The sequence below is a fragment of the Pholcus phalangioides genome, unplaced genomic scaffold, assembly GCF_987345545.1.
Source record: "Pholcus phalangioides strain wild (caught in Gottingen) unplaced genomic scaffold, Ppha-v1.0 ptg000010l_1, whole genome shotgun sequence".
NCBI classification, from domain to species: domain Eukaryota; kingdom Metazoa; phylum Arthropoda; class Arachnida; order Araneae; family Pholcidae; genus Pholcus; species Pholcus phalangioides.
In genome coordinates, this window is record NW_028301603.1 from 35,276,507 (window position 1) to 35,301,301 (window position 24,795).

The following is a 24,795-nucleotide window of genomic DNA, read 5'->3' on the forward strand; positions in this document are numbered from 1 at the left end:
GGTCCCCGCTACTGGATGTGGGGCCCTGGATTTTATTCGTTGTAAAATTAATAAATGTGAAAAATTTTCGTGGCCCCTCTCAGGAGGGATGCCCGACAAGCCTCCAGGTCAGGGTCCCGTGAATAAGTTGACAGATTCCAATTCGGGGCCCCTGGATAATCTCATACATTTTTATTTTTTAACACTGTAAAATTTTCAACATCCAACATCGGTAGCTCGCGATAAAGCCAGTCTGGGGCCCCACTAAAAGTATGCCAATTGGAACCCAGGTTATTTGTTGGGGCCTTAGATTTTTCTGGTTGGTAAAATGAATACAAATAAAACTTTTTCTGGCACTCGCAGCGGGGGACGTCGAACAAACTTCTAAGCCGGGGAGCCCATGCAGAAATTGACAGGTTTCATTTTGGGGGCCCTGGATTAATTCCATTGTTTTCTGTTGCATAAAATTGTGGAATTTGCAACAGCTGAAGCCAGAGATAAATCCAGTCTGAGTCCCCACTAAAAATCTGCGTATTGGGTCCCCGCTACTGGATGTGGGGCCCAGGATTTTAATCGTTGTAAAATTAATAAAAATGAGAAATTTTTCTGGTCCATCACAGGGGGATGTCCGACAAGTGTGCGGGTCGGGACCCCCCCCCCCCATGAAAAATTTGAGATTCCATTTCGGGGCCCCTGGATGAATCTCATATATTTTTATTGTTCAACATTGTAAAATTTGCAACATCGGTACCCTGAGATAAAGCCAGTGTGGGGCCCCACTAAAAGTATGCGAATCGGGACCCAAGTAATTGGTTGACTTTATTCGTCGGTACAATGAATACAAATGAAAATGTTTCGCGGCACTCGCAGTGTGGGACGTCGGACAAGCTTCCAAGTAGGGGGCCTCCATGTGGAAATTGACTGGTTTCATTTTGTGGGCCCTGGATTAATCTCATTGTTTTCTGTTGTTTAAGAATGTGGAATTTGCAACAGCTGAAGCCCGGATAAATGCAATCTGGGTCTCCACTAAAATCTGCGTATTGGGTCCCGCTACTGGATGTGGGCCTTGGATTTTATTTGTTGTAAAATTAATAAAAATCAAAAATTTTCGTGGCCCCTCACAGTAGGGATGTTCGACAAGCCTCCAGGTCAGGGCCGCATGAAAAAGTTGGCAGGTTCCATATTTTGGGGGCCCCTGGATAAATCTCATCCATTTCTATTGTTTAACATTGTAAAATTTGCAACATTGGTAGCCCGAGATAAACTCAGTTTAAGGTCCCACTAAAATTCAGCGAAGAGTCTGGGGACCCTCATGGAGAAGTTTTCTGGAGGTACTTGATGAATCACATTTGTTTTTCGTTGCTTTATTATTTTAAAATTCGCTTCTTCAGTAAAGCTGGTACTTTCACGTGTCCCTTTCCATAGCACTCTGATAAATTGGGACGAAATAAACAAGATATGATGTGAAAAAAGGGGGGGGGGGTTGTCCGCCGAAGGCGGCAGTGGGAAGAGCCCACCTAGTTCTATCATATAAAATCACAAACTGAAAAAGGGAAAGAGAGATTGAATTTTCTGGATGTTGATGCGCCGAAACTGATATTTGGAAAGAAAAGTGTTTTGCCGCTTCCGGAAATCGAACCCGGTTGTCCTTGCATGCCGGGCAGGCAAGTGCGCTACTCAATACACCACAGGCACACTTTTCAATTCCTTTTAACACACATTAGTAGCGTGAAGCACTGAGTAGAGTCAGCAGCCTCCCTTAACTACAGCAATTTTCACCCCAAAAATGGGGTTTTTAAGATAGAAATTCAAAAAGGGGCCTGTTTCTGCGCAAGAAGTTGCACAGAAGTTTGGTGAAATTTTCATTTAACTATCGGGAACCGTTTGACCCATCAGAACCAAATTGTGCGGATGTACCGAGAGGCATTGTGGCGGAGTTTGATTTTAAAAGTGACTCGGCAGATTACGCGCGCCAAGAAACAGAAAAAAGAAAAAAATATACAGTGTATGAATTTGTTTAAATAAAATTAATGTTATTGTTGACAAGTCGTCTTATAATTAGAACGGAGTCAGATATGCTCTATCAAACCAACTCAGTCAACATCCCCAAGCATGTCCCCACATCCTGTAGCAGGGCCCCTACGCGCTGGGATAGTTGGCGGGACCCCCCCCCCCCCCTCTCTGGTCAATTTATACTGTGAAAAATCAAAATGTGGTAAAAATCTTTCCTCCTCATGGGAAAATTGACAAGTTTCATTTTGGGGCCCCTGGATGAATTGCAATCTAAAATCCTGTGAATTGGGACCCGGGTCCCTGATTGGGGGGGGGGGGGCCTTGAAATTTATTTGTTGGTAAATTGAATACAAGTGAAAATTCTTCGTGGCCCTCACAGAGGGGATATCCGACAAGCTTCCTGGTGGGTGGCCCCATGTGGAAGTTGTCAGGTTTCATTTAGGGGCCCTGGTTGAATCTCATTGTTCTTTGTTGTTTAACATTGTCAAATTTGCAACATCGGTAGCCCGAGATAAAGCCAGTCTCATACCCCACTAATATTACGTGGATTGGTTCCCGGGGAAATCGGTTCAGGGTCCTGGATTTTATTCGTTGTTAAAATGAATACAAATGAGCATTTTTCATGGCCCTCACAGAGGGGATGATCGACAAGGTTCCAGGTTGGTGGCCTCATGTGGTAGTTGACAGGTTTCATTTTGGTAGCCCAGAAAATATCGGGTTTTTGATTTTCACCCTATTCATATGTTTATGACTAGCATGACAGACAATTACAAAATACCATATTTAATTTCTTAATGTAAAAATCTTAAAATTATTTATTTATGTCTTTTGAGAAGCTCTTTAGGGTATACTATATATACTTAGGGTATACGAAGTATGTAGCAAAGTACATCAGGATGATAATATATATTATATTGCATCTCTTCTTCGACTGGATTTCATTCTTTCTTTTCCTCCCTGACCTCAAAACTAAGAACTTTATAACTGATGTAGTTGTTTGCGAAATGAGAATCCTGGAACAGATTTAAAAAAATTTAGAACTTCATATAGATCCGGATTGTCTCACGACTATGCTTTAGGAAAGGTGAGTTCGATACCCGGTTCGTACTTGTCAGAAAACATTCCTGGCACAGGGATACGACAGAAACGGCGACATGACCGCAAAAGAAACTGCTACCGCAGGGAGTCCCCCATCGCGGGGTTAGCGCACCAACCTCTCGATGAGTATAAAATTCCGTTCGTAATCGGCAATAAATTGTAGGCCCTGGTCTAATTAGCCCTCGTGTGCAGAAAATGACCGTGGTGCGACAGAAACGATCAATTTGGACACACGTTACAAGATCCACATATCGGTATAGAATAAAAAATCTATTCTCTGTAATATAAAATCACAAACTCGAAAAGGGCCTGTTTCTAAGCAACCGAAATTAGTGTCGATTTTATGTTACGGAAATCTGTTACGTTTTTGTGTTACGGAAGTCGGTTACGATTTTGGGTCGAGTTTTCATTTAACTCCTGAACACATCGGGAACCGCTTGATCTGTAGGGATCAACTTTTGTGCATGTACCCAGAGGTATGTATACATCACCAGTGCTCCCAACACACAGGGTACGGGTACCCAGGGCGGGGCATTGGACAGATCTCTTTATGGGGAAATTGACAGGTTTCATTTTGAGTCGATCACCAGTGCTCCCAACACACAGGGTACGCCCTGGGTACCCGTACCCTGTGTGTTGGGAGCACTGGTGATATGTATATATACCTCTGGGTACATGCACAAAACTTGATCCCATTGTGCTGTATTGCTTATTGCGGCACTGCAAAAATAATGGTGCATTACTGATTGCGGTGCATTGCATATTGTAGTGCACCGCGTGCTGTATTGCTCATTGTAATGCAGCGTTTAATGCGTATTGAGGTGCATTGCGTACTATAGTGCTTTTTATAGTGCTCTGCTTATTGCGATGTGTCGCATACTTGCTGCATTGATTATTTGTGGAGTACAATATTACTGATTACACACATTACTACACGTAATTATTACATTATTACACGTAAAGCATCACAATCAGTAATGTAGTAATGTATTACTGATTGTGATGCTTTACGTGTTGTAGTGCACTGAGTGATGTACTGCTCATTGTAATGCAATTATTGATTAATGATTATTGTGGCTCATTGCGTATTATGGTGCTTTGTTTAGTGCGATGCATCGCATATTATGCGGTATTGCGGTGCATGAGGTATTGTGCTGCATTGCTTATTGTGGTGCACTGTAAATATTGACCAATTGCGCATTGTTATGCATTACGTATTTTAGTGAATCACGTGCCATATTGCTTATTCTAATGCAGTGCTTATGGTGTATTGAGGTGCACTGTAAATATTGACCAATTGCGCATTGTTATGCATTACGTATTTTAGTGAATCACGTGCCATATTGCTTATTCTAATGCAGTGCTTATGGTGTATTGAGGTACATTGCTTATTGTGTTGTATTGCGTACAGTGGTGGTGTATTGGTTATTGTGCTGTATTGCCGATGTGGGTAAATTACGCATTGTGTTGTTTTGCTTATTCTGGTATATTGCGTATTGTGCTTAATGTGATGCACTGAATATAGTGGTGCATTGCTTATTGAGGTACTTTGAATATGTTGGTGCACAAATTGTTGTGCTGTATTGCCTGTGATGGCGCATTACTTATTGTGCTGTATTGCCTGTGATGGCGCATTACTTATTGTGCTGTATTGCCGATGGTGGTGCAAAAAGCACTGTGCTGTGTTGCCGATGGTAGTGCAAAAAGCACTGTGCTGTGTTGCCGATGGTAGTGCAAAAAGCACTGTGCTGTATTGCCGATGGAGGTGCATTAAGTATTGTGCTGTATTGCTTAATGTGGTGCCCTGATATAGTGGTGCATTGTTTTTTGTGGTGCCCTTAATATAAGGCTGCAATAAGGCTGCCTGATATAGTGGTGCATTGTTTTTTGTGGTGCCCTTAATATAAGGCTGCCTGATATAGTGGTGCATTGTTTTTGTGGTGCCCTTAATATAAGGCTGCACTACTTATTGTGCTGCATTGCCTAAAATGGTGCATTGCTTATTGCACCGAATCGCCGGTGGTGTAGCATTGCGTATTATGCTGTATTGCTTATTGTGGTGCATTGCGCATTGCAGCGCATCGCGTGATATATTGCTTACTATAATACAGTACTTTTTGCGTATATTATGGTGCTTCACTTATTGCGATACATCGCGTATTGTGATGCATTACGTTTTAAGCTGTATTGCGGGGCACTGTAAATAGTGGTGCATTGGTATTTTTGGTGCATTGCGTATTGCAATGCATCGCGTGCTGTATTGCTTATTGTGGTGCATTGCTAATTGTGGCGCGTTGCTAATTGTTATGCATTATAGTGTATCGCGTACTGTATTTCTCATTGCAATGCAGTGCTTATTTCGTATTGGACTGTATTGCTTATTGTGGTATACTGAAAATGGTTGTGCATTGCTGATTATAGTGTATCACTTGCTCATTATGTTTCAGTGGTTATGTCGTATTGTGGTGTATTGCGATGTAAAGTGCTTTATTGCGTATTGAGCTGTATTGCTTATTATGGTGAGTATTGCGTATTGAGCTGTATTGCTTATTATGGTGAGTATTGCGTATTGAGCTGTATTGCTTATTATGGTGTGTATTGCGTATTGAGCTGTATTGCTTATTATGGTGTGTATTGCGTATTGAGCTGTATTGCTTATTATGGTGTGTATTGCGTATTGAGCTGTATCGCTTATAATGGTGTGTATTGCGTATTGAGCTGTATCGCTTATTATGGTGTGTATTGCGTATTGAGCTGTATCGCTTATTATGGTGTGTATTGCGTATTGAGCTGTATTGCTTATTATGGTGTGTATTGCGTATTGAGCTGTATTGCTTATTATGGTGTGTATTGCGTATTGTTATGCATTACGTGTTGTAGTGCATCGCGTACTGTATTGCTTACTATAATGCAGTACGTATTGCGGATTGTGGTGTAATGCGTTTTGTGCTACATTGCGTGTTGTAATTGCTTAGTATAATGTCGTGCCTACTGCTTATTTTGGTGCACTGTAATATGGTGAATGTGGTGCATTGCGTATTGTTATGCATCAATGCAGTATGCGCATTGTATGGTACATTACGTATTGTGGTGCACCGCTGATTGTGTTGCATTGCCTATTGTGGTGCACCGCTGATTGTGGTGCATTGCGTAATGTATGCATTACGTAGTACATCGTGTTCCGTATTGCTTATTATAATGCCGTGTCTACTGCTTATAGTGCTGTAGGTCTTATTGTAGTGCACTGCAATATGATGCATTGCTGATTGTCGTGCATTGCGTATTGTTATGCAGTGCTTATTCCGTATTGTAGTACATTGTGTATTGTGCTGTATTGCTTATTTTAATACATTGCGTATTGTGGTGTATTGCTTGTTGTGGTGCACTGTATTGCGTGCTGTGCTGTATTGCTTATTGTGGTGCACTGCCAATACAATGCTGATTTTAGTGCATCGCATGCTGTATTGCTTATTATAATGCAGTCTGCATTGCATATTGTGGTAAATTGCATATTGCGATGTTTCGCTGCTTGCAGTGCATTGCTGATTTTGCTGGTTGTTGATTTGTACTGTTATGCATTACGTACTCTAGTGCATAACGTGCTGTATTGCTTATTGTAATGCAGTTTTTATTGCGTATTTGTTCTTATATGCTGATTTGGTGGTTGTTGATTTGTACTGTTATGCATTACGTACGTGCATAACGTGCTGCATTACTTATTGTAATGCAGTTCTTATTTCGTATTGAGGTGCATTGCGTATTATTCTGCTTTGCTTGATGCGATACATCACGTTTGCGTATTGTAGTGGATTGCATATTATACTGTATTGCTTATTGTGGTGCACTGCAAATGGTGGTGCATTACTGAATGTATTGCATTGCGTATTGTAGTGCATCGCGTGCAATAATATTTGACGGCGAAACGAAAACTGAGAAAATAAAAAAAATAATAAACAATGGAAAGTGAAAACGATAGCGTGAACCTGGTCTTGATACAGTCCTGGTTTAGTTAGACCTAGTCACTTGGGTCCCAGCACTGTTCCCGTGTTAGCTACCTCGCCTGTGACCAAAGGAGGTTACACTATGGTGGGCAAGAACAAAATGATGTCTGTGTTCTCCAGACTAATTTACTCATAAACAATTATTGTCTTTGGATTTTGGATAGATGCTAAGGCTTGAGTGTTACAACCGGTTTGTTGAAATTTGCGTTGAGGGGGGTCAGCGTTTTGCTGACTTTTGTTAACGGGGGGGGGGGGGGTCAAAAATGGCTAAAAATTTGCTTACGTAATACTTGAACGGCCCCTAACTGATTCGTTACGTTGTGTCCATTGGAATTTTTTGTTAAAATTTTCAAATGTTGATAAAGTCTTGCATGTTTTTTATGATGTGATTTACGACATATTTAATAAGTGTATTCCTAAGGTCAGGACTAAGAAAAGTAAATTGCACCATGATTTTTTCAGATTGATCAAAAGAAAGAATAGGTTGTTTAATCCATATCGGAATGGTCACTCTAAACCTATTGGTGTTTCCCTGCATGCAAAAAAATCACACATTTCTATGTGCAATATTCACTGAGATATTTGAATTCGAAAAACGAAGGAAATTTGAGGGAAAAATAACATCTCTAAATGTGGAAAAAATCTCTTCACCCGTTGTTTTTAACGCTGTTTCCCTCTCCCGAATTCCCTAAGATTTTTGAATTCAAACATCTCAGTGAATACTGCACTTAGAAAAGGGGAATTTTTTGTTGTTGACATCAGGAGAAACAGGGCAATAACTTTCTGATTGGGTTTTTGGGCAGACTGGGACCGTATATAAAGCTATTTTTTTTAATTTACTAATTATACAACCCCTTGAGACATGAATGACATATCATGACTTTTACCAAGGACTCATCGGAGTTTTTTGTTTGGTAAAAGTCCGAAATGTATACGTTTACAAGCGTTTTTCGAGCTTTTACCGGATAACATATATATATATATATGCCCGGGTAGTATCACTATACGCACTAACGAGGTTTGACTGTATATATATATATACATAGTCAAACCTCGTTAGTGCGTCACTCGGTTAACACGTCACTCCGCTTACCGGGTCACTTTTTGGAAGTCCCAATTGTCCTCGGGCAGGAATTGGCACAGATAGGGCTTACTCTGTTTAACGAGTCACTCCGCTCACTAAGTCATATTTTTGCTCTCCCAAGAGTGAATCATCAACGAGGTTTGACTATATATATATATATTATTAATAAATAAATATGCAAAACTATCGAAACAAGCTGCAGAGTAGACATGGTTATGACGAGATCGTCGTGATACAGTGCCATCTTGCGAGTTATTATATTTTTCTCCGGCACTTCGCATCTGAAACGTTTTGTCCTCGTTACATTTCGCCTGCTCTGCAAGTATGAGTGACTTTATGAGAAACTTACTGTTTGAGTGACCAAGTGAATAAGTAATTGTCTTCATGAGTGAGTGCGTGACCGTATAAATGACGAAGTGAGTAACTGAATGAGCGAATAACTGATTGGCTGAATGAGTGACCAAGTGAGTGATCATATGTGTTGAGTGTGCACTTGACTCTTTGAGTGAGTCTCCGTATGAATGCCCAAGAGAGTGACCTTATAAATTGTTAAGTGAGTGACCATATGCGTGAGTTTACACTTGACTGTATGGGTGCTTATGTGAGTGATCGTTTGAGTATCCTGGTGAGTGATCATAAGTGATCGAATTTGCACTTGACTGTATGAGTGAGTGTGAGAATATGACTGACCTTATAAATGCTTAAGTGAGTGACCGTATGAATGGCCAAGTTAGACACCAAGTGATTGTATAAATGAGTGATTGACCGTATCAGTGACCAAGTGAGTGTATAAATGAGTGATTGACCTTACCAGCGTCCAAGTGAATGTACATGTGAGTGATTGACCTTACCAGCGTCCAAGTGAGTGTACATGTGAGTGATTGACCTTAAAAATGATCAAGTGAGTGACCGAGGGATTTGCGTATGAGTGAACGAGTGCTTGACTACATGAGTGACCGAGTGATTGCCTGTATGAATGACAAATGAGTAGCTGAGTGATTGATCATATGCGTGATTGAAAGATTAACCGAGTGATTGCCTGTATGAGTTACCAAGTGAGTGATTGAGTGAGTGACCGAGTGATTGCCTGTATGAATTACCAAGTGAGTAATTAAAGTGGTTGACCGTATTAGCGGTCAATTTCTCCACTTGGTTATCCAGGCTTTCGTACTTGGTATGAACAGCGGAGAGAGTGACATCGTTTCTCTCTATAATTAGATTCGTCGCCCCGTCCTCCTGTGGTCTCTCTCTTCACTGCACTTTTTTCATGCGGATCACAAACAAAATTTTAATCCCTCGCGAATTCTATAAATTTTCGCTGCCAACAGTTGGTATGCAATGAACGAATTTATATTGCGTGCTGAAGTGACAAGTGATGACTCGCCGGCCTATTCATGGGCGACAAAAACATGCAAAGACATGCTTTCAGTGCATGCATAAAATATTCTGACCTCGAATGTCGCTCCAACGTGGTACGTATCTGTCTGCGTCTCGGCAGCCATGATAGGATAGATATCTCGTGAATACCACTTGAAGGGTTAAATGATTTTGGTTAAAAGTAATTTTTAAAAAATGGGCACTAAATTTCACGATTATTTAAAAAAGAATTTTAGATTTTTTCGACCCATTTATGATGGAGGACGTAATATTGCGTCGAAACGCTAGCGGAATAAGTTCGAATAAGTTCTCCCCGCCTTCTTTTCTCTGTCCTCATCATCGCGAAGCGTTATTGCAACCCTATGAAAGAAAAGTAGTTCTTCTCACCACCGTGATGTATCCATATACAGGTAAGAGCAAAAGATAACAGGTAAGTGTCTCTCATCTGCAATCCTTATCGATAAGAGAGAGAGAGAGAGAGAGAGTATAGTATATATATACAGTCGAATCCCATTATAACGAACACCAAGAGACCTGAGGGATCACTTCGTTAAAACGAAATTTCGTTATAAAATAATTCCAGGTTACCTAGCATTGTTCCTATGTAAACTTATCCGGGGGATTAGAAAAGTGTTCATTAAAACGAGATTTTCGCTCTAACGGTATTCGTTAAAACGGGATTCGAATGTACACTGCTGGCCACCGTAAATGCAACACCCTGAAGGAAGCATGCAAATAATATGAAATTTACAACATGCATTAGCGGAGGTGAGATATGCAAATGATTAGAATTTCAGCGCAGACGCACATCACGCGCGCCTGTGGCGCCACTTCAAAGCGCTATTTAAGGCTTGGAGATTTCGACGATTTGAAGTACGGCAATTGTGTTTTTCTTGTGGTTTTTTCAGAAAAAACGATCATCTTTTGATCAAGTATCCGAGTTCGACAGAGGAAGGATAGTGGACTACCGAGATTGTGGATTATCTTTCAGGGAAATCGGTAGTCGTGTTGGACGAAACCAAACAACTGTAATGCGGATATGTGATCGTTGGATGCAGGAGGGTACGACGGACCGACGCGTTCGATCGCATCCACCTCAGTGCACCACTTCACGTGATGACAGGCGTATTGTGCGTATGGCAGTGACGGATCGCTCAGCCACATCACGAACCATAGCACAGCACATTCAGTTTGTACCGCATCATCCAGTGTCTGCGCGTACCCTTCGACGCCGTTTACAGCAGAGTGGTCTGTCCGCCGCCAATGGTGCGATGAAAGAAGGATGTGGACGGCACAGAGGAATGAAATTGTCTTTACTGACGAGTCACGCTTCTGTCTGCAACACCACGATGGTCGGATTCGAGTCTGGAGACACCGTGGAGAGAGGATGCTGAACAGCTGCGTTATGCACCGCCACACTGGTCCTGCACCGGGTATTATGGTATGGGGCGGTATTGGATATCACTCTCGCACTCCTCTAGTACGCATTGCCGGTACTTTAAAAAGCCAGCGCTACATCTCCGAGGTGTTGGAGCCAGTTGTCCTTCCTTACCTTCAGGGCTTGCCCACAGCCATATTTCAACAGGATAATGCGCGACCACACGTGGCACGCATTGTCCAAAGGTTCTTCGTCAATCGCCAGATTGAATTGCTTCCCTGGCCAGCTCGCTCTCCGGATCTTTTGCTCAACGATTGACCCAGATTACATCCCCAGCTGCCACACCAGATCAACTTTGGCAACGCGTGGAAGCTGCTTGGTCTGCTGTACCCCAAGAACACATCCAAAGTCTCTTTGAATCAATGCCGAGGCGTGTGGCAGCGGTGATCTCCAACAATGGCGGCTACTCTGGCTACTGATTTTGGCAGGAACCACACTTCACAGAAGTCTATAAATTTAATCATTCGATGCTTGGTCAACATGTAATCCACAAAATAAATATTGTTGCGATATCTCTTGTCTTTCTTGGTGTTGCAATTTGGGTGGCCAGCAGTGTATATATATAATATAGATAAATATATCTCTCTTATTCTTGTCTATTTTGTAGTGTTTTCTTTTTTTATTTGTTTTTTTCTTACTTTCCTGTTTTTTTCCTCCGTTCTCCTTCCTTTTTCTAACATGCGGTTAGGTTAAGGTTACCATATTTATCACTCATTTATCGAATAGAGATCATCGAATTTCTTGCCAATCGCTTGTAAGCGAAGGGGTTAACATAAACTTATTACAAGTTACTTGTTCTTTTTGTTAATGGCAGTAACGGATGAAACGGAATTTAACAGTAGAAAGTTAATACATGATCCAAAATTTACGTTATAAATACAGTTATATCAGTTAAATATAGTTATATTAGTCACTCATACAGACAATCACTAACTGAACACTCATACAGTCACTCATATGGTCATTCATACAGTCGATCACTCAGTAACTCACTTGGTAACTCATGTCGTGAATCACGCAGTCACTCATATGGTCATTTATACAGTCGATCACTCAGTAACTCACTTGGTAACTCATGTCGTGAATCACGCAGTCACTCATATGATCAACAATCACTCAGTCGCTCACTTGATGACTCATACACTCATTCACTTGATCCCTCATACAATGAGTCACTTGATCACTCATATGATCATTCACTACGTCACTCATGTGGCCAATTACATAATCACTAGTTTGGCCAATCATGAATGGCTATGAGTGAACATATGAATGATAATATGATGGTCACTAATGTGGTGAATCACTCGGTCACTCATACCGGCAATCAGTCAATCACTCAATTGGACACTCGTACGGTTACTCACTTGCTCATTCATACGGTTGATCAGTAACTCTCTTGGTCATTCATACAGTTGATCACTCAGTAACTCACTTGGTCACTCATATCGTCAATCAATTGGTCACTCATATGGTCAGTCACTTAGTCACTCACTTGGTTAATCATATGAATGACTGTATGAGTGAACATACGAATGATACATGATGGTCACTCATATCGTCAATCACTCAGTCACTCACCATCAGCATGCTCAAGCATTCAACTTCTTACTCACCAGCTGACTCACTCACTTGCTCACTCGCCAGCAAACTCACTCACTTGCTCACTCGATTATTCACCCACTGGCCAACTAATGTGGCTCACTCACTTAATCACTCGGTTATTTGTTTGCTGACTAATTCACCCACTGACTTGCCGACCAAGTCATTCACTCACTTACTCAGTTGCTCACTAACATGTTAAATCACTTGCTCATTAACGCGATCATCACAAACTTCCTCACTCGCTTGCTTACTAAATGAGTCACTCACTCAGGGCATTTTATAAGAAATTTAAACTGGTGGGGCACTAGAAGAAAAAGGGCAAAAGAAGCGAAGAATAAGCTGCAGTGTGATCGTACAAATGATATAGTAGGCTAAAATTTCAAATTTAATTAAAATTATTAATTAATAAAAATACTAATAATCAATAAAAATAGTAATTAATAAATTATGTATTGATAAAAATATCAATAAAATAATTAAACTCATTAATTAATTATAACTCTCTCTGTGTGTTGATTGTTGAATGTTGCTAATTGATTCAAATTTTTAAATTAATACTCTATTAATGTTATTAAATATTAAAATTATTAAGTTATCTAATCTAAATTGCTACATTTTTATTTCATACTGATATCCAAAGAAACAAAAAAAACGACTTTCATGATTCAAGTAGAAAAGAACAAACTAGGTTCAGTCACTACGGCTATATAAGCTCCATGCCACAAGTGGTGTGGTCCAGTGCCGTCTTAAGGCACAGGCTCTCCAGGCACGGCCCGGGGGCTTCAAGACTAAAGGCGTTTCACGAAAATGATAACTGGTTAAAACTTTCGTCAAATTTCTGGGTATAGCTTCAGAAAAAGCAGGTAGAGCTGCAGTTGTTCCAGGGGCCCGCGATGCTCTTAAGACGGCCCGGGTGCGGCCAATTGAGTAATAAGTACCACTGACTTAAATATTGAGATGATATACTAGAGATAAAAAGAGAAGAAACATTGTGTGAGTGTGTGTGTGTCCGCATAACATAAGCAAACCATGGAAATGTACAAACATAAAAAAAAGCATAGCAAAAAATATATCAGAAGTTTACAGAGCGTGCTGCAATCAAAAATTATGCGCAGTGGGGGTAATAACACATTGTGCTAGCATTGATTCAAGACAATATAAAAAACATATGCGAGGTAGGAAATTGTTGCATGTACAAAATGAATCAAGGTGAAACTGTATAGCATGTGCAGAACAGGAGTGTATAAATATGTGCAAAAATATATACATGAAAGTACACTTGGAGAGGCAAAGAAAATTTCGGCATCACACACAAGGCGTTCAATTAGGCGTGCAAATTCTCGATGCTCTGGCCATCACAGCGGTAAAAAATTCAAAAAGCTCTGGAAATAACCATAGCTCTCCATTCAGTGTTCTAGCGTTTCGTCTGAGTTTTTTTAGGACGGTGAGGGTGGGGTTACGCTGCATTACAAAACGTGCAATTTTTCATTTGTATTATTATGAGAAACATCCATGCTTGTTTGGTTGGTTCAGCGTGTTGTAAACGTTGGGAACCTCTGGCCTAGAATAGGCAATTTGTAACAAAGGTCGACGCATAATAAGATGAAAAGTATTAAAATACGAATTCCCGAATACATTTTCTCAAATTAAAATAAATAATATTTTTTCTTCATTACGATCAAACTACAGAAATAAATATGTGCGATAATGCATGCAAATATGTGGTAAATTTCACTTTACAGGCGATCAGAGGCAGATTTAAGTGGGTGCATCGGGCGTGAGCTTAAATTGAAAGGACAAAGATGAAACGCAATACATACTGCATACAAATTCACATAAAATACAATATAATATACGTAATACATACAATATACGCAAAAAAGATACTCATACATACTACATTGATGCATATCAATACGCAATGCACCACAATCAGCAATTCACCATATTGCAGTGCATCACAATAAGCAAGACAGCACAATAAGCAGTAGGCACATTATAATAAGCAATACGCACACGACGTACTACAATACGTAATGCATAAGAATACGCAATGCACCGCATACATAATGCATCACAATAGGCAATAGCGTATATATAGCACTACACATCGCAATAAGCACTACAATACGCCATAACCACTGAAATACGATAAGAAAGAGATGCACTTTAATCAACGATGCACAACTATTTGCAGTGCACCACAATAAGCAATACAGCCCAATACGCAATACGCCATAATCACTGCATTGCAAAGAGAAGTACAGCACGCGATGCACTATGATGCATAATGTATAACAATACCCAACGCACCACAATACGCACTGCATTATAATAAGCAATACAGAGCACGCGATGCACCACAATAAGGGATGCATCACACAATAAGCAAAGCACCATAATAAGCAATGCATTAAAATAAACAAAGCAGCACACAATGCACTACAATACGCAATGCACCAAAAATAGCAATACACCACTATTTACAGGCCACCGCAGTACAGCATAAAACGTAATGCACGGCATTACGCGACGTATCGCAATAAGCGAAGCACCATAATATACGTAAAAAGCACTGCATTATTGCATTACAATAAGCAATACATCACATGATGCGTTGCAATGCGCAATACTACATAATCAGCAATGCACTACAACAATAAATACAGCATAATACGCAATGCACCATCATCGGTGATTCAGTACAATAAGCAATGCCCCATCATAGGCAATACAGCACAATAAGTAGTGCACCCTTATATTAAGGGCACAGCAAAAAAGCAATGCACCACTATATTCAGGGAATTGCATTCACCAACAGCACAGTACTTAATGCACCACCATCGCAGCACAATACTTAATGCACCTCCATCACAGGGCAATAATTAGTACATCACCATATTCAAACACCGTAATAAGCAATGCACCACTGTATTCAGTGCACCAAAATAAGCAATTATTGGCAAAGGCGAAAGGGTGAATGTGAAAATTCCCTCCCCCCTCCCGTTCACAATACACACTCCGGGGTAACGAGAAAGCCCACCCCACTTTCGTTCGAAGAATCTGCGTATCCGCTTAAGACGCTACCCGTCAAGCAACACACCACCATCTGCAATACATCACAGTAACCAAAACAACACAATGCGTATTACAACGTCTGGTAATACACAACAATAAGAAATACATCGCCACCATAGGCAATACAGCACAATAAGCAATGCACCACAATATGCAGTGCACCGCAATACGCAATGAACCACAATACACCGTAAGCAATGCAGAATAAGCAATACGGCACGTGATGCACTAAAATATGTAATGCGTTAAAATATAAGTCAATATGCGCAGATATAGCAAAATATTTACAGTGCACCACACAATAAGCAATGCAGCACGATTCCCTCATACCGAAATACAGCACAATACGCAATGCATCGCAATAAGCAAAGCACCATAATTCGCAATACGAGCCATAATATACCATAAGCACTGCATTACAGTAAGCAATACAGCACTCAGTGCACTACAGCACGTAAAGCATCACAATCAGTAATGTGTGGAATCAGTAATATAGTGCACAACAACAAGCAATGCAGCATACTACACAATACACAACAATTCGCAATACGGCACATTATGCGATGCACCGCAATAAGAAAAGCATCACAATACCCAATAACGCTGTAAGCAATACAGCACGCGATGCACCGTACAATCAGCAAAGCACCATCATTTTCAGTGCATCACAATAAGCAATGCGCAATGAAAGCAAGGATCCGAACCCTGTGAACACACCGGTGATGTATACCTCTGCAGATACCGCTTGGTACATGCTCAAAACTTGGTCCTTACAGGTCAAGCATTTCTCGATGTATTCAGGAGCGAAATGAAAACTTGTAACACGAAAAACTTGACTTCCGTAACACAAAAACGTAACTGATTTCCGTCACTCAAAAACACGTCACCGACTTCCGTTATAAAAAAAAATCTTCACTAATTTCCGTTGCATAGAAACGGGCCCTTTTTGAGTTTGTGATTTTATATTACAGAGTAGTTATTTTGTCATGGTTTTTTTTATATTCAACTACAATTTGCTCTTCATTTTCCTCGATTGTGACTTTTCTGTGATTTATTACAAGTTGGAGACTTTGTTCGCTGTTCATTGTTTGGCGATTATTGGCAATGTCCAGCATTTTTCCGTATTTCGAAGGAAAATTTCACGTATTTTATTCGAGTGAATATGGTCTGCCTACTTTTTAAGCAATAATGGCAGGTCAGAATTTTGACCACTGGTATTTGTAATAAACATTCATTTCGCAGCCACATCTGGTCAGTCTTTTACATGATCATAAATGATGCTGATCATTAGAGCACGGATTATATCCACTAAAAAAAGGGGCAAAATATGCTCTAAAAATATGCAAGTATGCACTTAAAAATATAAAAATATGGACTTCAAAATGCAAATTTATGCATCAAACACCCTAGAATATGCACTAAAAACCTGCAAAAGTAAAAAAATGAGAAAATATGCATTAAAAAAAATTACCATGCAAAAAAATAAAGACTTGTTTTTAAAATGCATCTTTTCTATTTCTTCGTGCATATGCATTTCATTTACCAGAAAAATATCACCTGATATGTATATATACCGCATACGCAAATAACTTCTGCACATTTTTTATTAATTTCTAGTTTGTTGTAGCTGCTCAACAACGAAAATACCAGTAACAAAATAATTTCGACACTATTTGTAAAAAAAAATTGACACTTTGACATATCTCTAGAAATTGCCTTACAATAAAATAGTCAATATTCGTAAAATACTTTATAAATATATATTAACTTAATTTCACCTGCGGGAAGAAAACCGATACTTTGAAAATGTTTAGAACAATATTTATTTCAAAAATTATAAAATAAATTGAATGAGCTTAAATAAACCTTCAAAAATATGCACTTATACTGAAATTCTTTAATTTTTTATGCGTTTAAATGCATTAAAGCTAAAAATGGCCAAAATATGCAAATGCATATGCACATATGCATTTGTTTATAATCCGAGCTCTACTGATTATAATAGAATAGTATTGGTATTTCACTACTTTTCAGGCATTGACACTTAGGTACATTTGTGACGGACAACTAACTGTTTGTAGTGACACCTAAAGGGTTTTTATATGCAATGATATCATGAGTTGAGAGAAGTATATTGGGCTTTTACTACGTTTCAGGTATTGGTACAAAGCCGATTTGTTTAATTATATTTGTTACAGACAAGTAACTGTTTGCAGTGACATCTAATGAGTCTTTATATGCAATGGGATCATCATGAGCTGAGAGAAGTATATTGGGCTTTTACAACATTCTAGGCGTTGGAAGAAAGTTGATTTGTTTACTTATATTTGTTACAGACAAGTAACTGTTCGCAGTGACATCTAATGAGCCTTTATACTCAATGATATCATAAGCTGAGAGAAGTGTATTGGGCTTTTCTATGTTGTAGGCGTTGGAACAAAGTCGATTTGTTTGCTTATATTTGTTGCAGACAAGTTACTGTTCGCTGTGACATCTAACGAGTCTTTATATGCTATGACATCATTACGAACTGAGAGAAGTGTATTGGGCTTTTACAATGTTCTAGGCTTTGGAACAAAGTCAATTTGTTTACTTATATTTGTTACAGACAAGTAACTGTTCGCAGTGACATCTAATGAGTCTTTATACGCAATGATATCATAAGCTGAGAGAAGTGTATTGGGCTTTTCTATGTTGTAGGCGTTGGTACAAACTCGATTTGTTTAACTATATTTGTTACAGACAAGTAACTGCAGTGACATCTAATGAGTCTTTATATACTAAGTCATCAACATGAGCTGATGAATGTGAAATTAATACTAATGTGAATAATTGTCGGGGCGGTCACGGGGGAGATGTCCGATAAGCTCCGAGTCGCGTACCCCGTTTATTTTAGGAGCCCAGGATGAATCTCTTTTCTGGGTTTGGGGTAATTTGTTGGGGGCCCCTAGATTTTATTCGTTAGTAAAATGAATACAAATGGAAGTTTTTCGTGGCACTCCAGTGGGGGATGCCCGACAAGCTTCCAAGTCGGGGGCCCCCATGTGTAAATTGACAAGTTTAATTGTGGGGGCCCTGGATGAATCTCTTTTTTTTTCTGTTGTTTAACATTGTAGAATTTGCAGTCTGGGTCCGCCACTAAAAATTTGCGTATTGGATGCGGGCCCTGGATTCTATTCGTTGTAAAATTAAAAACCAGCGGGGGACGTCGGACAAGCTTCCAAGTCGGGTCCCCCATGTAGAAATTGACAGGTTTCATTTTGGTTCCCTGGATTAATTCCATTGTCTGTTGTTTAAAATTGTGGAATTTGCAACAGCTAAAACCGGGATAAATCCAATCTGGGTCCGCACTAAAAATCTGCGTATTGGGTCCCCGCTAATGGATGTGGGGCCCATGATTTTATTCGTTGTAAAATTAATAAAAATGGGAAATTTTCGTGGTCCCTCACAGGGGGATGTCCGACAAGCTTCCGGGTCGGGAGCCCCCATGATAAATTTGAGATTCCACTTGGGGCCCCTGGATGAATCTCATATATTTTTATTGTTTAACATTGTAAAATTTGCAACATCGGTAGCCCGAGATAAAGCCAGTCTGATTCCCCACTAAAGGTATTCGAATTGGGATCCGGGTAATTGGTTGGGGCCCTGGATTTTATTCGTTGGTAAAATACATACAAATGAAAATTTTCGTGGCACTCGCAGCGGAGGACGTCGGACAAGCTTCCAAGTGGGGCCCCCATGTATAAATTGACAGGTTTCATTTTTGGGCCCGTGGATGAATCTCATAAATTTTTATTGTTTAACATTGTAAAATTTGCAACATCGGTAACCCGGCATAAATCCAGTCTGGGTCCACACTAAAAATTGACGTATTGGGTCCCCGCTACTGTATGTGGGCCCCTGGATGTTATTCGTTGTGAAATTAATAAAACTGAAACATTTTCGTGGCCCTTCACAGGAGGGATGTTCCACAAGCCTCCAGGTCAGGGCCCCCATTAAAAAGTTGAGAGGTTCCACTTCGGGGGCCCTGGATGAATGTCTTACATTTTTATTGTTTAACATTGTAAAATTTACAACATCGGTAGCCCGAGATGAAGCCAGTTTGTAGCCCGACTGAAAATTTGCGAATTGGGTCCCGGGTAATTGATTGAGGCCCTGGATATATTCGTTGGTAAAATGAATACAAATGAAAATTTTTTGTGGCATTCCAGCAGGGGACGTCGGACAAGCTTCCAAGTGGAGGCCCCATGTAGAAATTGACACAAAAATGCTCTCCCGCACCCCCGGTTGCGAACCACTGGTTTAGTATGTAGCATAAAATTGGCTCAATGATAAATATAGTGGTGTGCTGATGAATGTAGCAGCAACGCACAACTACAAAAAACCGACCGAATAGAGTGGCGCGTGTTGGAAATTATTCTTTCCTTCGAACTTCGACGCTTTCGTCCCTGAGAATTTAGATGAGCGCACCCTGTATAATAATATACATCTGCTTAGTTTTATCTGCTCGATCCAAATGCATCGGACTTCTCGGCTTTGTTTTCCCGTCCTTAATTTTGTTCAGGATTATAATCATGTTTGATATTCCTCCTCTAAATCCCCTCTTGTTTCACCTGTTGCCGTGTCCATATCCTCCTTTTTGTAGTTTCTGATTTGCTTTATATTTTCTTTCCACCGATGTTTCCTATTATTTACTTGTCTTTTGTACATCTTTATTCAGTGATGTATTCTCATCTGCTGAGTTGCACGTTTATTTTATTTTCATTTCCGTTTTGCTATTTCTAATCTCTGTATGCGATGATCTGCAGCTATCTTTACAAGCTTTGTATCTTTTATATTCGATCAAACTCTTTCAATTATCTTTTGCAATCAAGTATCTACACCAAGGCTGCTGCTCAACCTTTGCTAGAGTGGGAGACACTTCATTGGTTTGAAAATGACCTGGCCACTTGAGTGATCAATGAATGTTTCGCAGATTAACTAAATGCCGCGATCCACTTGAGTGATCGGGAACTGTGGCGCAGGTAACTGAAGTGACGTGGAACTACACTACTGCTTAAGTGCTCGGGAACTGAGCCGTAGGTCACTCGAGTGCGGCTGTGGTGGTCGGTTGTTCATAGTGACGGACTCGCATCGCGAGGTCCCGGGTTTGAACACCCACAGTGGTGGTCGGCTGAAGTTGGTTTTCTGTGGTTCCCAACTTCGAAGCAAGAATGCGAGTCGAATCGGATTGATTCGAGTACGATTCAGATACCTGAAGTAACAAAGATAACACGAGAGAAAGTGCAATTTTGTCTGAGTGTAAAACCGATCAAGAGATTCTTCAATTCCGTCCGAAGGTATCTTCGCACACATCAGTGCAATCGACGTACCGTCTTACTTCGGATGCCGATGCATCCAACCCGTTACAGTGTGGGCTATTTACACACACACACACACACACCAGCTCAGTGTCGGTGAGGTTACAGTCGCTCCCACGCAATTTACCAACAATCAATTCAGCGACTATAGCTAGTGTGAGTGGGATCATGAGCATGTCAGTGAGCACCAATTTGCCAACTGATTTGCTCATTCGTTCAATCACGTGTTCCCTTGCTTACTGATTTGATCATTCGATTTTCCTGCTCACTTGCTCATTCACTCATTTCTGTTCTCACTTACTCACTGATTTGTCATTAACCCATTCTTATGCTCACTTGCTCAGTAACTTGCTCATCCACTACTTCTGTGCTCACTTGCTAACATATTTGCTCAATTGCTCACTAACATGCTCATTCACTATTTCTGTGCTCACTTGCTCTTCGCTCACTTTCATGCTCAATTGATATTTCATATGTTCACATTCTCAACAATTTGCTCATATGCTCACTCCCATGCTCATTGCATCTTGCCTATGGTCAATTCGTCACTGATTTGTTCATTCACTCATTCCCACACTCACTCGCGCATTATTTTTGTTATTTGCTCGCTCGTGTGCTCACTTGCTCGCTGATATGGTCACTTAATGACTCACTTGAATGAGCAAATCAGTGAGCAGTGAGCAAGTAAGCGCAGAAGTAATGAATGGAGAGTGAGTAAGTGAGCACAGAATTAGTGAATGAACAATTTGGTGAGTAAGTGAGCACAGAAGTAGTGAATAAGCAAAAATTGGTGATCAAGTGAAAATAGGATATTGAGGAAATAATCGAAATAAATAAATTAAACCCAAAAACTCGAACATTTGAATCCCATGAAAATTTGAGCCTCGGGCGATCGGATTTGCTAAAAATTTTCTCGCAAATTAACCGCAACATGACGGCAATCAGACTGGCGAATCGGATTCCTCACTGCGCCTAAGTGGCCGTTCAAGTGTTACGTAAGCAAATTTTTAGGTAATTTTTGCCCCCCCCCCTTTGTTAGCAAAAAACCAGCCCCCCCCATTGTCGGCAAAATTTCGACATCAGCTTTGCCCCTTTGAATCTTAACGCATATTGGTGGGATCAGAGACACACACGGGCGGGCATAGGGGGGGATGAGCCCCCCGATCAAAAATTTATTTTTTTTAATGCAAAAAAAATACATTTTTTTAATTGAAATTTTTCGGAAGAAAATACCTTTATATGTTATTGTAATCAATTTCTGTTCATTTCAATGCCATTTGAAGGCTATGAACTCAAAATTTATCTTTAATAAATTCATTGCGACCCACCACCTAAGCCATGTAATGATGATTCGCATAAAAGCTCTTCGCCCGCGGACCAAATATGGCCCTGGGGGTTACCTGACGCTGCCTGCCTTCTTCAACCTTAATTTTGTAAAAATGAACTAAACGGCAGATTTACAAATCGCTTAAGTGTCCCGTGGCGTATTTTCAGATCATTTAAGCGTCCCGTGGCACATTTTCAGATACCTTAAATGATACGGAACACAGTTCCAGAACACTTAAGCGATCCGTGACACATTTATGGATTCCTTGAGTGACATTTGACGTAGTTTTAGAGCACTTAAGTTGCCTCCCCCCCTCCCCTCAGTGCGTTTCCGCATCACTCAAGTTACCCGCGGCACATTCTCAGATTATTTAAATGATGCGTGGCACAGTTCCAGAGCACTTAAGCGGCCCGGACACATTTCGAGATCACTTGGATCCACGAAACATTTAGAGATCAATAAAGTAGCTCTGTAGGGCACTTATCAATAGTGTGGGGGAACGTTACTTCAAGTGCCCACAAACTATCGGAAGGTTTTTTTTCGTTTTTGGCGCACTGAGTAAGATGCCATTAAAAATATTTCATACTTTCATTAAGGGTGGTTGATGACGTAAGCATCGTCCAAACCCCCCTTCCCCTTGCCATCAAATGTCAGCAAATCGGAACCCCCCCCCCCCCATCGATGATGACGTAATACTTGAACGGCCCCTAACGACGGTGAAGGTGGCAGAGGCAACGATAACATTTTTTTTTCTTTTCAACTGAGACGAGGCGGCAGTCTCGTGACGAACCGTCACGGACGTGTGCTAATAGACCTTAATAGAGAAAAAAGAAAAAATGAATTACCTGGTAAAAGGAATAAACCTGTGGTCATAGGACTTCAAGACATTCCTGAATTCCCTCGACAATCGTTTCATAAAATTTTGAATTGAAATTAATGACGGTATGTTTTTCTCAAAATTAATGGCTAATAATTGGATCACTTATAAAATATTGTTTCCTCAAGTGAACGCATTCCACCTGCTCTCCCACACATTATTAAAGTTTATTTGCTTGAAGACCACAGTAAGACAATAGTACATTCGGTAATGGTATTTAACCAGGGGCACTAGCGATCACTTCTATAAATATATTTTATAGACACGCACATACGTTGCATTGTTTCAGACAAAATAAAGACTTTTGGACGATTCTTAGTCATGCTGCCATGATGCATTTATTCAGCAGCCAGGTGATTGGTTTGGAACGATCAACGTCAATAGCATTGAAAAAGCGACTTTCACAAAAAAATATTAGTTTTTTCGGAAATTGGTTTTGAGAACCTATTATGAATAAACTTCCTATTGACGCAGGTTTTGACCGAATAATCATCAATAATTGTTTTATGACTATAAATACTCCGTACGGTCATGGGACTGTTCGCACAACGAAGCACCATATCCAAATTGAAGCAACATGCTGTCGAAAAGCACTTTGGTCTTTGGGTTGGTCTTTGTGACCGTATGTCTCATGGGTAGGTAACATTACCTATTACGTGATCTGCTTTAGGTTATGTGCAACGTCCCGTATTATTTAGCGTTAACAATAGTTTGTACTGGTTGAGGATATTAGATCTTTTATAGGCATTATATATTAGATAATAGTTTTATATCAATGCTAATACTTATATTTACATGATTAGTAACCTATACAGCGTGCATAGGTAACAATAGGGCAGCAACTAGATGCTTGGCCACCCGGGGCAAGCGCGCATTTTGACGCCCTCCTTGTAATGTTGAAGGAGAGGTTTCAAAATGAAATTTGCATCCCCTTGAGTCTAGCGGCCGTAGGTAACAGGGCGTGAGGCATTTCACTGGCGAACTGTTTTTCCTAGAGGCATACTTCCAATTAGAAAGAGTATACAAATAACGTGTGGTACTCAGATATGTCATATTGCAAAGGGTTCTCTGTATAGATATTGAAATGTTAACTTTTTATACTGACACCTGTATTGAAAACCCTAATCAGGAAGTTGTTGTTCTGTCTCTCTTGACGCCAACAAAAGAAATTTCACGGTTCTAAATGCGATATTCTTTGAGATATTTAATCTTAAAAAATAGATAAAAATTAAAGGGGAAAAAAAACCCCCACATTAAAAACGGGTAAAACGGTTTGTCCGCATTTAACACTTGTTTTTCCAATCTTTCCTTTGTTTTTCGAATTCGAATATCTTATAGAGAATATTACACTTAGGAACGTAGAGTTCATAAGACTGGCCAACAATTTTCTGATTCGGGTTCTGAGTGCATGGTGACCATATAAAAAAGTTAACATTTTTATATTAATATCCATGCAAAACACTTTGTAATATGAATGGCATATTCCAGTACTACATGTTATTTGGATACTTTCTCTACTTGGAAGTATGCCCGTGGAATCAACGGTTCGTCAATAAAA

At 40.1% G+C, this 24,795-nt stretch overlaps 1 long non-coding RNA gene across 1 annotated transcript in view; it reads right to left on the minus strand.

Annotated features, from left to right (window-relative positions):
* LOC149081348 (uncharacterized) overlaps positions 1-24,795 on the minus strand; it is a 151,113-nt gene that overhangs the window by 47,800 nt on the left and 78,518 nt on the right. The window lies entirely within an intron of this gene.